We start from the raw sequence: 15,493 nt of genomic DNA on the forward strand, positions 1-15,493 counted from the left end.
AGTATAAGACAAAAGAGAACATACTTTCATGCTTATAAATAACATACTTTAAAATCCCTAACTTAAGCTAACAATCCAAACACAAACTTTATTGTCTAACTATATTTAACTAACCTAAGCTAACAAATTTAACAATCAAGCTAACAAAATTTAACTAACCTAGGCCAACAAATTTAATGATTAAGCTAACAAAATTTAACAATTCATACACAAATATAACAATTTGAAAGTTCTAAGGCATTTTTAACAATTTAAAAACACCACAAGTTCAATGTGATAGCGAGGATATCGTGAAGAATAATTCTAAGAGGCATTATAACGAACACTTCATATTCACAACTCAAACATAATGAGCTAAAGCAAATATCAAGCTATGTATTTTAAAATTTAAAACCAATATCAAGCTCGTACTCACCAAAGCAGATTCAAACATAGAAGCTCATGAAAAATAATCAACAAATTGAAGCTCTAAGCTACATATCGTGAAGCTCAGAGATTGGAATTTTGGGTGCTTCATGAAAATTAAACAACATACATGAGCTGAAGCTCAGAGATTGAAGCACAGCCTAATGCGAAAGATTAAAGCTAAAGAAACTTACTAAAGCACGAAGCATACAAATGCGGTGATAATCTCAGTGAATGTGAAACACAGATTGAAACACAAAGCACACAAACACGATGAGAAGCACAAATCACATGAGAATGAGGATTTTAGGGCACAAGCACAGCATTCTAGGTTAGAGGCGGATCTGGGAATCTAGGCTTGAAGCTTTTGAGTCCAATGTGATTTGTGTTCAATTGTTTGAATGCTTTGGGTAGCATGATGAAAGAACTAATAAGAAGTAGAGGCATATTTAGAAATTTAGAAGTATATCTAAACCAGTTATGAATAAAAACTAGTTTAAATATATTACAGGAAACATATAAAAAATGTGTACACCTTCAGTAATTATTTTTAATTCTGTCTCAAAATCAAGGTATTAATTAGGTTTTTTTCCCATAAAATTACACATAAGACATGTAGTTTTAATTTGTATCATTTTTTAATTTCATACAAATATTTCATAATCATGCAAACTTTATTATCTGACGTTTATAAATTTATAAAAAATGTTTTTAGAATATGAGTCATGATAAATATAAAAAATCTCAAATTAATTATAAATATTATTTTTTAAATAAATTTGACGTCACACACTTAGGAAGCGTGGTTTCACCCTTGATCACAATTCGCAGCACTATAAAATCCTACGAAACTTATCACATAGTACATTATTGGTGTTTTATCTGGGATAGTATGGACTTGACATCCTTAATGTTGTGCCTCTCCTTGGGATTATCCCGCGTGCAAAATGGTAAGCAATCTTCAGAACTTGAAGCATCTGCTCCTCGTATCCATTGTCATGGAGCTTTTCATTAATAGCCCTAACAGGATTGTTTGATGTTAGCACATTCCTCATCCAACTCACCATACACAATCTTTGGTTTCCTGGAAGAATGAATCGGATGGATCCTTTTCCTTTCCAACCACTAAGACCTCCAAGAGCCATCCTAAAGCTAAAAATGTCATATTTATTAGTGAATCTCACAGTCACGTAATATTCTGGTGCTTAATAGCCAACCGTTCTGGCCACGCTTAAAGTTAAGATGTGGGTATCAACTTCTGGAATTGCTTTTGCGTGCCTAAAATCTGAAATGAGAGCTTTCATATCATCGTCTAGTAGAATATTTCCAGGCTTGAGATCCCTAACAATCATACTAGGAGTATTGTGCAAGTGGAGATACTCAAGGTTGGCTACTACTCCAAGTGCAATTTTGTGACATGTCAACCAATCTAACTCTCATGTGCTTGCTTGAACTTGATTCAGCACATCTTGTAGCTTCCATTCTTCATGTATTCATATACAAGATAGTGGTAGTTAGACCTTGACACATGGACTAGCAATGGCACAAGGTTTCAATGTTGAATTTGATCGACTGTATCAATCTTTGATTGAATTTGACTCAATTCCTAAGGCTTACTGTTCACTTTAGACGATCTGGCTACATCGATTGAATGTTGAATGACCTTGATAGCAACGATTTTTTTTGTTTCTAGGTAACTCAGCCTTGTAAACTTTTCCATATCCACCATTTCTAATGATTTCTAATGAATTCAGTCCATCTTCATTCTCTAGAAAAGCCAAGTCCTCTTTTTTAATAAATAGATTAAAAATTATAGAACCTATGTTTTTCCCTTCTACCTTGATCACAGCTATGGGCAACTTGAACGACAAAATAAATATGAACCCAAATATGCTATCAGCTAATGCTCTTGTTATAAATCCAAGAAGCCACCCACCCAGTTTCCTCTTTCTTGACTCTTGCCTGTGCCGTGGTGCTGTTGGATCTTGAGCTGGACCAGCTTGAGCAGTTGAATAACTACGATGCTTGCTGGACGAAGCACAAGCATAAGTTCTATGGCTTGTTGGTGGAGCTACATTCTTAGCAAGAATGTACCTTTTAGGGACGTTTGATGCTGAGTGTCTAAATCTCTTTATCAACGGTTCAGGAATTTCAAGAAAATGGTTCCCAAAAAAGTTAAAGCTCTGGAGATTGTGAAATGAACATATGGACATAGGAATTATCCCCACAAAGAGATTGTTCGCCACAGAGAGACTTTCCAGGTTAGGGAAATTCTTTAAGAAATTCAAATACCTAGAGAAATTGTTGGAAGAGATGCCAAGGGCCCGAAGGTGGATGAGGGAGAATAGTTTAGGTGGAACCTCATTTGAGAAGCTGTTGTTTCTAAGGTCAAGAATTTTTAGCTTTCGAAAATCAACTATTTGAGATAGAATATGACTTACTAATTGGTTGTCTAAAAGAGAAAGCTCCTTCAGTTGAGAGAGATGCTCGATTGATGGGGATAAAACCCCATTAAGCTTCTTAGACTTGAAGATGATTCTAGTGATTCTGAGAACATAGCTCTCATTAGTGGAGAGCCTCCTCTCTCATAACACACATTTAGTGCTACATGGGTTGTGGTGGATGGAAGGTGACCATAATTAAAGCCCAAGTCATTGTGAATTGTCAAAAAAGCTTTGAGATTAAAAAGATGGATATCGATTTTGGCATTGATGACGAAGAGGAGAGAGAAGAATGAAAAAAGTAATAGGTGAAATTTTGCAAGAAGGAGAGCCATGAAGACTAGAAGATGAAGAAGATGACGAGGAAGTTGAGGCTCAAGTGGGTGTTCTTTTAACGTCCGAGTGCCATGTGGAATACTTATACTTGTAACATGCAAGTTTGCAATGCTGGGTCAACATGATAGTTAATGATGAGAGACAAGTTAACATTGTATAACGCTTTCACTTGGCCAAAATAAACAAGGAAAAAATAGTTGTAATACACTAAACTTACAATGTGTGATGACCTAGCTCATACAACTTAATGACAAGTTGGATTTGAACAGTGATGATTATATACACATTACCAAAAAAAGGAAAAAAAGTTGTTATATACTAATACTTAACAATAAGTGATGACTTAGTTCATTACCATTGAATAACAAAAAGACATGAAGAGCCAACAAAACAAAAAAGATTAAAAACTATATATTGCCATGTTAAAATTATCAATTACTATTGAATAATTAGTAAATTGTTAAGTTGAAAACTAAATGACAATAATTAACAATTATTTAATAATAATTTATAATTTCAATAAAGAGACTTCAGAGAAATTTTATGATTTCATAAAACTTTTATGTATTTTGATCAATTATCTGAGATCTAAGAGTGATTTCCCCATATGTTTAATTATAAATATTATTTTTATTTAAATCATTTCCAAAAACTTATTATATGTTAAAGTTTGTAAATTGGTTTATAATCTTATAAAATTTGAAGATCTCTCTTATTTTTTTAGATCATGTAAATTATTTTAAATAATAATAATAAAGAATATAAAAAATAAATTAACAAGACATGTGAATGTATTTTAAAAAAAATTGGTAACAATGAAAATTGGTAATAGAAGAAAAGCGTGCATGAAACGTACTTTATAGCAGTGATTGTTGTCGCCAAATGTTGAGTTTCAGTGGCGACTTAAAGTTGTCATCACGATAACTTTCTTCTAGCAATAACAATATGTTGCCACTAAAAGACAATGACAACAATCAATGTATAATAGAAAACTGCTCCAAAAGTTGTTGCTTATGAACAGTAAAATGGGGGTATTTTTGGCATTACATAGAGAGTTGAAAATTGCCTTCCTCCATATCTGAAAAAAATAATAAAGGAGCCCATGAGCATTTTTGGTGTTTCAGTTGCAATGGATGACCTCAATATGTACGACAAACTACATGTTATAATACATCAAATCAAAGTTTCCAAAACAATATAAATTACAAAGCACAAAAAATTGTAATTTTTGATATTAAAATAATAAAAATTTATGATCTAATCAGTTTTAGCAAAACTAATATGGACATTCAAGTAGAAATTATTAAAAAATATTTTTTTAATATGATCTAGATTGGGTATATAGAAATTGGATTTAGAAAATCATTACAATGATTAAAATGTAAAATTAGCTTTCTTATAATTTTTTAAATGAAAAATCAAAAAGAATAATTTTTTTTTTTGTTATATTAGATTGGGTTTATAGTTAACAATCAAACATTTTTCATTTTCTTTTGACAAGAGCGCGCTGTTTCAATCTTCTTCTCGTCTTTGTGACCTTCTCCTTCAATCTTCTTTTTGTCGGCTTGTGCAGCGTTGCTACTCCCTTTTGCCTTCAGACTCCATTGTGCATCTGTCTCTGCTTTTGCAATTAAGGGTGAGTTTTACTCCCTTTGCTCCCTTGTTTCTGGATATTTGGAAGAATATTGAAAATATATTTGCTCGAGGAAAGCTTACCTCAATAGTGGGAGTGGATCTGATTCCCACCACAAATTTTTAATTCCCATAAACAATAAAAAACAAAAGCAAATTCTAGTAATAGGTATAGGGACCATTTGTCTTTTTTCCCTCTTAGTACGTGATTCAATATTTTAATCAAATAGACCCTCAAGTAGGAGGGTGGGAACTTTGAATGTTAGAGATATATGTTTAGATTTTTTTTAATTTTTTTTTTCCTGTCTGGTCATTATAGAAGGCTATGATTTCAGGTGGGACCTTTGAATAAGGAGGTTCATTTAGCCTGTACTCTTGGAGGGCAAGAAAAGACGATGACAAATTACTAACTAGATAAGAGGCAACCTTGAACATGTGATTGATGGTACATTTATGAAATTAAGATGAGGAGCCTAGACACTCTACTGCCCTCCCTCTGATGTTCCTTTGCATCCCCTTGGTATTAGGGAAATAATTAGAGGGGCATCCCTTTATTATTATTGTTATTATTATTATTATTATTATTAAAGCTTTTGCAAAATTTTGGTTGTGAGGATCTGGATCCTTGGATGAGATAGTCAAGAGAAAGTGAACAAATTAGATTTATTCTAGACTAAGAACTATGGTTGAAATAAGATTAGCTGATACTTACCACAAGCTATGCACAATTCTAGTTGCAACAGTTAGCTGGGTCTTGTTTTTCTGTCTTCACTTGCATGAGTGTGCTTGAAGTTAAAGATCCCAGCTAGTCCTCATCCTCTAGCAAGTTCTTCCAGCTCTTCAAGCTTTTGTTTAAGAAGTTCAACTTCTCTAGCCACGTTTTCATTCCCATCCTTTATATCCTATAAAGTAATAGGGAAGACAAGCACATATTTTAGATTAAAATGTTGTGGCCCTCAACAACTGCTTACACCCGCTTCCTATAGAAAACAGGATATCAATAATGCATCCCATTTTCAGTTTAAAACCTCCACAAGTGTTGACAGTTAGTAAAAACATATGCAAATGGTACCATGTCTAAGGACTAAGAGAAGACAAATTTTGCTTTAGTGAAGTCCCTCTATAATCTACACATATTAGATGATATACAAAACTGGGAGGAAGCCTCTAAGACATCCTGTTTCTCCTGCCTATGTATCTTCTCCTTTCTTGCTTCTGATCTAGAACTTCTTTGCACATCAAAGATGACATCTGCTCTTGCAACCTAAATGTAAGGAAATTGAATTTATTATATGTAGAAACTCCTTTTTGGAAGACCTTCTGATGAAGATGGGAATTATGACAATTTGTCTTCTTTGGAGATTTTCTAAGAATTTCGATCATGCTCTCACGTTAACCATGAAAAAGTTACTTCAAGTCAATCATTATGACCCTACCTCACTACCATTCTTTTCTTTCCCTTTAAGAATTTGAATGCCATATTTACTTGCTAGCAACAACCTTTCTATTTTCTCCACATTAGCACAGAAAATTCTCAGACAAGACTAACAAGTAGTAATATCTTTTAATCACTATTCTATCATTTTTCTATTTTCACCTGATGTTGTGGATTCAAACGTTGGAAGGGCTCCTTGAAATCAATTTTATATGACCTAGTCATATGAATAGATATGGATTCTCACCTAAACCATAAAATGAATACATAAAGAAGCACCTTTAAAAATAAGTTTCATCACATAGTTGTCTTCTATTTCAATCAAGAAAAATAGAATTAAAAGTCACAACATTTTAATACGAACACAAGCACATTAATTCTACTTGAAAGTAAGTCTCGAGGTGTTGCAAAAGTTTGTGCTAGTAAACAGAGGCCAAGAAGGTCAGTACTCAAAAACTTATGTATCAACAAGCTGTCCATGAAATAGTACAAGTGGAGAAAGAAAAGATTTCCTGGTCAACAGATAAACACTCGGAAAAGAGAGAATGAGGAATGCCTCTTGTACAACAAAGTCATAATTTCAATCTTGTCTTTTTTTTACTTTAGGAAAAAGATTGAATGAAGCTTCAATAATAATAAAAGAGTCATGTGCCTTGATTAATGTGTTATGCTGTTTTGACTATAATAATCAACTTGTTAGCAAATAATTGGACTTCTTACAAGTGTGAAAAAGTCCGTGTAATGCTGTTATTTTTTTGGTTTATACTCCCTCGGCTGTTATTTTTTGGGTTTATACTTCTTACAAGTACTTTAATTACCAGATTATAGAAATAATTAAATATTATTGCTAAAATGCCCTTAATAAATTAACAAACTTTTCTATGAACACAAATGGATAAAAAATCTTTCAACTTTCTAGATCATAGGTCCCATATATTTTTGTTTCAGGAAAAATATCAGCTAGAAGATGAAACAAAGATAAAGAAATTTGAATCCACAATATTTGAGATAATAAAAAAATAAGATAGGGATTGGAAAAGCAAATTGCATAGATATTATTATCAAAAGCATGTTGCAAACAAGGACAGGCTGAATAAGCTACCTCTTTCTATTTCTCCTAGTAAGTAGGCTTGGCTTGTACAACATTTTGGTTCTAATGAATTCAAGGTATACTACTATTAAAAATATAATTTTCATAATTAAAGTATAATATTAATCACTTTCGAATTTTATTATATGCAATAATTGTGAGAAATAAAACAAATAGAGGAAAGCAAGTAATAAAACATACATGTGGACCTCGATCATTTGTAGAAGTTGAAGACATAATGATGAGTTCTTAACTTTAATATCTTTACATTTCTCTATTTTTTTTTTCCATTTATGTCATTGTCTATTTGTTATAGAAAGATCTTTTCACAGGAGATTTGCCATAAAAAAAAAATTGTTTCTTTTGTAGTGAAACTCGTGTCAATAGGAGGACATATAATTCACATATAATTTTATGAGTATCTAACACATACAATTCAATTTAAGAAATTATCAAAGTTGTAACCATATTAAATGTAGCAAGGCAAATTAAGTTTGCATGCCATATGTAAAATCATTTTTTGTATTTAATTTTGGGGGATATATAAAGTGGTTCGGGGTTGAATGACGCGTTAGCATGCATATATATGGCAATAACTAATTTGTTCAACACATTGGCAAATTAAGTTTGCAAGACATATGTAAAATAATTTTATATTATATATGTAGTTTTAGGGATAAAACATAGTTCATAGTTGAACACGCTAGATTCTTATTTATAAGGCAAAGTCTAGGTGATAGAAGAAAAAATAAATAGTAATCAAAGTAAAGAAGCGTAAGATAGAAGGTAATGTAGTTTTGGAGAAGGCATTGGAAAGAGAGAGGAGGAGAGGACAAAAGTGGGTGGTAATTGAGAAAAGGAGAATATTCTTCTTATTTAGGAATATTGGAATTAATTGGAATTAATTAGAGGGCAAAATGAGGTGGTAATTGAGAAGAATATGGAAATGATTGGAATATAGAAAAGGAGAAAAGGAGAAGATTCTTTTTATTTAGGTTAATGAGAAGAATATTAGAATGAATTGGAATTAATTAGAGGACAAAAGGGGTTAACAAGAAAAGGAAAAGAACAATATAGACTTAATTGGGAAGGAAGGGGTAGTGAGAGAAAATATATGAGAAAGGGCGGACACAATTAAGGTTGCCAAGTGTCTAGTTGGGTTGTTTGTGGTTTGTTTGTAGCTGTACTCTCTCTTTTGTTCATCCATCTTCATCTTAATTCTCCCTTCTTTCTTTGTTTCTTTCTTTTTTAGAGGAAATTTTTTTTTTATAAGAAAAGAAGATGTTGATATAAGTCGTAGCTCATAAATTTATTAAGACTAAGGTATATCTTTAGGTTCAAATAATGGTTTAGAAAATATTTACACATTATCTACCAACAAGAGCCTTATATGGATAGTAAAATTTAAACCCATAACCTTATATGTTATAAGCTAAATTTTTACCAACTGGATCAAATTTTTCTTTTTGAAAACATTGTGTCTTGATGAGTTTTTTTTTGTTTTTTTTTTCAAATCCATCTAGTACATATAAAAATATGACAAAGTGGTAAATATTTTACTAGACAAAACCCTTAAAAAAAGTTGGTGTTTAAACCATTTCCCATTTTTTGGGCTAATTTTTCTTTCATTGTTATAATTTATGATTGCCGTACACATTTCTTAATTTCAAGGTCAATTTTTTAAAAGTATATTTGATTATCATTTATTTTCAAGAAAAGTATATATATTTAGTTTTTTAACTTTACATAAAATTTTAATTTTAACCTTTAAATATTTAAAATATCATTTCAGTTATTTAAAAGTACATGTGCTAATCATCCCAATATTCATGAGAAAAGCAGTAAACGCTTAAGAGGGAGTGAGGGCTAAACTAATTAACACTTTTCAGGAAACTTGTTCAATCAGAATTTTCCAATTAGTGTAAAAAACTTAACAATGAGGGATTCTTCTGCTAGTGCCAACCCCTTCTTATTCTTGGAAATTTCATTTAAAATTATAAGTCATCGCTATTATAATATAATAAATATAATTATTAATTATTAATTATTATTAATATAATAATTATTAATTAATTAACATAATAATTTCTCCCTCCATTAAAAAATATAAGACATTTTTTGACGGGTTGGATATTAAAAAAATATAAGGTATTTTTAGTATTTCAAAATGTAATTATTACCTTTTTTTAAAGTACCCCTATTGAATAAAATAATTTATATTTATTTTAGAGTGAAATACCCTATTAAATAGGGGTAAATATGAAAAGATATAGTTAGTTTGAAGATAAGTGATTACTTTATTTAGGGGTGAGATTCTATTAAAATGTTTTATATTTTTTACCAAAGGGAGTATATAATAATAATTATTAATTATTATTGCATCTAGAATTTTTTTTGGAAAACACCTGATATTGAAAGTTATTTTAATGAATTAATTATTATAAGCAACTACAAAGTTATCCCATAAATTTCTCTCTTACATCTTTTCTCAGCTATGATGCTATGTGAGGAAATGACGTTGTGGCTTTGGAAATTTTGTGTGGTGTGAATGAATTTGATTTTTTCTCTTCTTTTCCTTTTTGGGGAAGGCTAGCTAAATCTCAAAAAGACTCGTATGATAAGAAATTAACAATTATGGGATAGACCCTAGCTTTTATCTATCAAAAGGAGAGGATTACATCCTCTAGGTACTTCAGTAAAATGCATCCACTCATCTGAGAAATCTTGGGCTAGTTTGGCCAAGTAACCAGTGCACTCATGGCCTTTTTAGAAAGTAGTTCAGAGTTGAACACATTTGCATGCATGCATATGGAAAGAATTAATTTGTTCAGAGTTGACAAATTAAGTTTGCAAGGCATATGCAAAATAATTTTATACTATACATATAGTTTTGGGGATAAAAAATAATTCATAGTTTGACACGTTGGATTCTTATTTATAAGCCATGGTTTAGGCTATAGAAGAAAAAAGAAATAGTAATCAAAGTGAAGAAGCATAAGATGAAATGCAATGTAGTTTTGAAGAAGGTGCTGGAAAGAGAGAGGAGGAGAGGACAAAAGTAAAATGAAACCTTGTGTAAATTTAAAAGACTAAAGATACAATTTAACCTAATTTAAGGATTTACTTTTAATTAATTATGATTACATGCCTTTTAATTATTGAACGCTGTCCAAAAAAGGATGACCTATAAATGTTGTTCCGCATAGTTTATTGGTTTAAAAAGTTGTGTGGATTCATCTAATTAACAAGTTTCATGTACAATATTTGATGTGTAAACACATAAATTGTAATTCATATTTTTCGGTTTATTAGGTTTATGTACAACATCAAAATAGGTTCATGTTCATCAATCCATTCATTTATAGTATATATTGTTGGGTTATCCACCTTGGTGGATCAAACTCAAAAATAAGCTCACATTAAGAAATGCGGCCTTATCAAAATATTGAAAAGGCATGGATTTTTATGTGTAATATGTCTGGGGCCTTAAGTGCATTGTCTCCCTTGTTGTTTAATTAAAGATGAGTGAAGTAGTTTGCATGCATGTCCAAAAACTACCATAGGATTGCATTTTTCATTCTGCACATTTACAATAAACATATTAAAAAAAAAAACTCTTTCATCTTGTCTTTTCTAGTTGGTGTTGTGTAATTCTGTTTGTCCTCATAGATATCATCAGGTACAAGTAATATAAGCATGTTTTTAGACTCCGCGCACATTTAAATATAAAATATATTCTAGAAGTTTTATTTGGTCATATATATATATATAAAAGATATTGAGTAATTTTTATAATTTTTTCTCCTTCATTTATTATTTCTTCTCAAAAATGGTCAATTATAATTTTAATTGTCATTATTAATGCACTGATATAGATATTTAATGAGGGTATAATTAAAAATATTTAATTGTTTAGAAAAGATTAATTTGTTGGTACTTATAGTTTCCTTCAATTTTAAACCAGGTCCATATAATTTATTTTATTTTAACTAAGTTCTCATAGTTTTGATTTATTATATTATTAATCCTTAAAGGTTAAACTATTTTAATTTTCTCAAGAAAATAAAATTAATATTTTTATATTATTATTAAAAATTATATAATTTTATAATTAATAACATAATTTTTATAATTAGGTTATGTCTAATAATTTTTTATGCATGTATAATTTTCATAAAAAGTTAATAAAAATGTAAACATTGGGTTAAATCAATTTTATTTTTTGACCAAAAGCATTAAATTAAATTTTCTATAATTTCAAAAAAGTGTTTTTGTTTTAGGAAAGTTAATCATTTATTAATAATTTTAACTTTTTGGGGTTAATAATTTTATTTACCTCTTTTTAATCAGGGTTAGACAATTGACCATTCTTAAGTACTGCTTGGATTAATTCAACGACTAATTTGGTTTTCTTATTTTTTCACATATTGGACTCTCTTTATAGAAGCACACAGATATTAAGAGATCTATAAGATCAAAAGCATAATTACATCACTGATTTTTAGTTTTAATTATTTAAGAAAAAGACTTCTAATTAAAATGCATTAATAAATTAAATAGAAATTCACTAATGAAAAGAGATACCAATTAACATCAATTAACTAATAGATCTAGGTACGTACATACTATAGGATGCCTAGAAATTAAAGACAGTTAAAGAAAACCCTAATTAAGAATTTTTAGGGTTTGTGAAGCTTAGGCTTTGAAACACACTTACAATCACATTGAATTTCAACGCATTTAGGGCATCCTTCACCTTCACCTCCACAAAACTCAGAGCAGTCTTCAACATCCACGCAGTAATAATATGATTCCTCTGTTGATCTTCTTGCATTTCCTTTTGTTGTTGCTCTTGGACGCCATCCTGCAATAATTTAATTAATAATATAAAAAAAATTTAAAAACGTTTATTCATAATAAATCAATATTAATATTGATGAATGTTGATCATGTAACATCAAAAAAGAATGTTTCAATCCTGCAAGCTTCCATGTTTCTAACGATGATTATTTATTTTCTATTTTCAGTTTTTCTCCATGGTTTAACCTTGATATTTTATTCATTGTAATCTTTTATGTTGTACTTTTTTTAATTATCAATATAAATCCTTGATTTTTCTTCCAAAAAATAAGATAATGTAACATCAATATAAAATATCCAATCATTTTTATTATATTAATTCATTATTTATTTAAACTGATATTTTAAAAAATAATTTTTTTGGGTTATGTTTCCTTAAAAATGTACGGAAAAATTGTTTCTTAATTTATCACTTTAAAAATTTTCTTGATTAAAAAACAAAATTTAACTGTCCGTTCAATGTACATATTTGATACATATACACCTAAATACATATCTTCCTTGGTTTAGTTGTATCGACAACATTAAAATAGGTTCATGTCTATCAATCCATACATGACCCATGTATTTTTTTTTTTTTTCCTTTTTCCTAGAGATATCTGTTTATGGCGAAGAAAACTTTAGAAGAATCTGTTTCATAAATAAGAAGGATCATAAAATCCCATTGTAATAACTCAGAAATTTAATTAAAATTTATGGTAAGGCATTTTAACTATATATATTTTTTAATATATGGTTTGGGGTAGTGTAACAAGGGTGAATTGATAACTTAGTGACAATGACACTAAATTTTTTATATACAGGCTTTGAGTTCGAATCTACCTGGATACAAAAGGATTTTCTTTTTCCTTTCAGTCTAGGTGAAATTACTGTCATACCGTTAAAACAAAATAAAATAAGGAGAGGCAAATCAGAACCAGGACATGCACATCAGGACTATTCTCCTATCCTCCTCCATTTTCGAATTTTCCAGACAGCATGAGAGGAAGAGAGAGTGTTCGAACCTTAGGGTCTGGTTTTTGTTCTTCCTCCATCTCTTTCTTCGTCTTCAACATCGCTGCCATGGATGAGGTCGGGAGTTCTGTCCGCCGCTGCTAGGGACTGAGCCGTGAGTATTCTTCCTTCGAACACTGTCGATTTCTCTCTTCCCCCTCCCTTCGGTCACTGTTCTTCCTCCTCCTCTGATAGTGTCGCATTGGGTTCTTCAATTTCATGCTGTCAGAGCTAATTTGTTGTTGCAGAAGGTCCCAATTTGTGATCATCCCTCTTCCCCTGTCTTGCCGATACTCTTCTTCCGCCTCCGCTATTACTATTCTTCATCCTATTTCTACTAGTGCTAACTGGAGGTGAGAGTCTTTTCTCTTCCTCCTCCCTGATCTCTTGAGTGTGTGTTATAAGATTGGGCTGTGATCTTTCCTATTTTTGATTGCTACTGTGCGTGATAAGCAGGAGTAATTGATGTTTAGAATCTTACCCCCTTCTTGGCTACCGTAGTCTATGGTGAATTAAAAAAACAAAGAAAGAAAACAAAAACAATTGAGTAAACTGAATTGATTTCAATATAGTTTGTCTTGGGTTACTATCAATGGAGACTAACCGTATTTATTTTCCTTTGAAGTTAAAACTAATGTTTTTGTTGAAGGGTAGACTTTGAGAAGATTGGTTTGTCTAAATATTGTTATTTGGAAAATTTTTGGAAAGGGAATTGAGAAGGGGGAAAGCTTGGTATTTGTTTGAATTTTGATGTATATAAGGTGCTTGATAAAATGCTTAATCAGAATAATTTTAGTGTATGCTGGAAAATGGAAATAGGGATTTTTGAAAAGGGTGTTTTCATTGGTAGTTCAAGTGCCAAATTGCTATTCATGAATCGGTCTCTTGAATATTTATGGAATGTTTGATGCAATGTCTGGGGAGGAGTTGAAGTTAAAATTTGTATTATTTTTGAGTTATTTTAGATTGAAGATTCGGGTAATGAAAATCTATAAAAGAAAATAACAAATGGTGTTACCTGGTACTAAGATTTAGTGACCAAGCATTGTGATAGGAGGACCAATTTGAAATAAGTTGTTTATTTAAAAATTTACTAGGTAAGTGAATAGCACCGTTATTATTTTACCAATAGAAGTAGGCTGTTATTGAAAATATTATATCTTTATATAAATCATTTTTTTAACAACTATGATGAATATTTAGTATTTTATTAATTAAATTATTTTAGTTTTAAAAATTATAGAATAATGATGAAGGATAACTAAATTATGATATATGCATGTATTTTTCGTTAAGAAATACGCTTCAAGATTGATGAAGGCATCTTTGTTTATTGAACTTTAGATTTTCTTGGTAACTCAATTAATGCAAACTTGTACATTAGTTATGAAGCATTATTTTAGCAAGCTCTGAGATTTGAAACAATTCATGTGAGTTTGGCATTAAAAATGAAAATTTTATTTCAGAAATGATTATTTTTTTCACATGTTTGAATTGTATTTTCTAAGAGGACTCTAAACAGAACACTATTGTTAATGACAGTTCTGTTAGCCCGTAGCGCGCTGTGGTTAAAAACTAACTAGTTTGTCTCGTGGGCTTTATTCTCATGTTGGTTATTCGTGGGCTTTGTACTAGCGTTTGATTTCGTGACTATGAGCCACGTTTGGTTACTTACTCTCATGGACTATGTGTCGATGCTTGTTTTATAACTTTGACTGCGTTTGGTCACTTACCCTCATGGAATGTGTATCCACGTTTGTTTCGTAGCTTCGGCTGTGTTTGGTTATTTACCCTCGTAGACTATGTGTCCACGTTTATTTTTGTGGCATAAGCCATGTTTAGTTATTTATCCTCGTAGATTGTGTGTCCATGTCTATTACCTATTCTATTAAATCCTCAAAGTTTTAAAGTTTTAATCAACTTATATATTTAAAATTTTAATGGTTTCAGTTAGCAAGTGTACTAATTTAATTTACATATGGATAATTTGTTTTCTTTAAGCATGATAGAATAAAGCAATCTCAGTATACTCTCATTTTATAATTATGATTAAGATTTATAGATTTATTAAATTTATTATATTGAATAATCATTTTTAATTATTTTACATGATTGTTTGAGTGTATTATTTTTACTCTTTTAAATAGATTCTATTCACTAAAAAATATTTTAGTCTCAGATTCATTAGCTGATGCTGAACCTATTGTTGATCACTGAAAGGATTGCTGTTGAGGTGGGTGAATGTTTATTTTGAGAATGCCTTTTCTTTTAGGTATATATTTAATTATGTACTTTATTTTG

At 30.4% G+C, this 15,493-nt stretch overlaps 1 pseudogene; it reads right to left on the reverse strand.

Moving 5' to 3' along the window:
• Window positions 1–1,283: 1,283 nt before the first annotated feature.
• On the reverse strand, window positions 1,284–13,263 carry LOC129317560 (leucine-rich repeat receptor-like serine/threonine/tyrosine-protein kinase SOBIR1; annotated as a pseudogene).
• Window positions 13,264–15,493: the final 2,230 nt, after the last annotated feature.

This window comes from Prosopis cineraria, unplaced genomic scaffold, assembly GCF_029017545.1.
Source record: "Prosopis cineraria cultivar Desert tree isolate PC_DT_omini unplaced genomic scaffold, ASM2901754v1 PC8, whole genome shotgun sequence".
NCBI lineage: Eukaryota > Viridiplantae > Streptophyta > Magnoliopsida > Fabales > Fabaceae > Prosopis > Prosopis cineraria.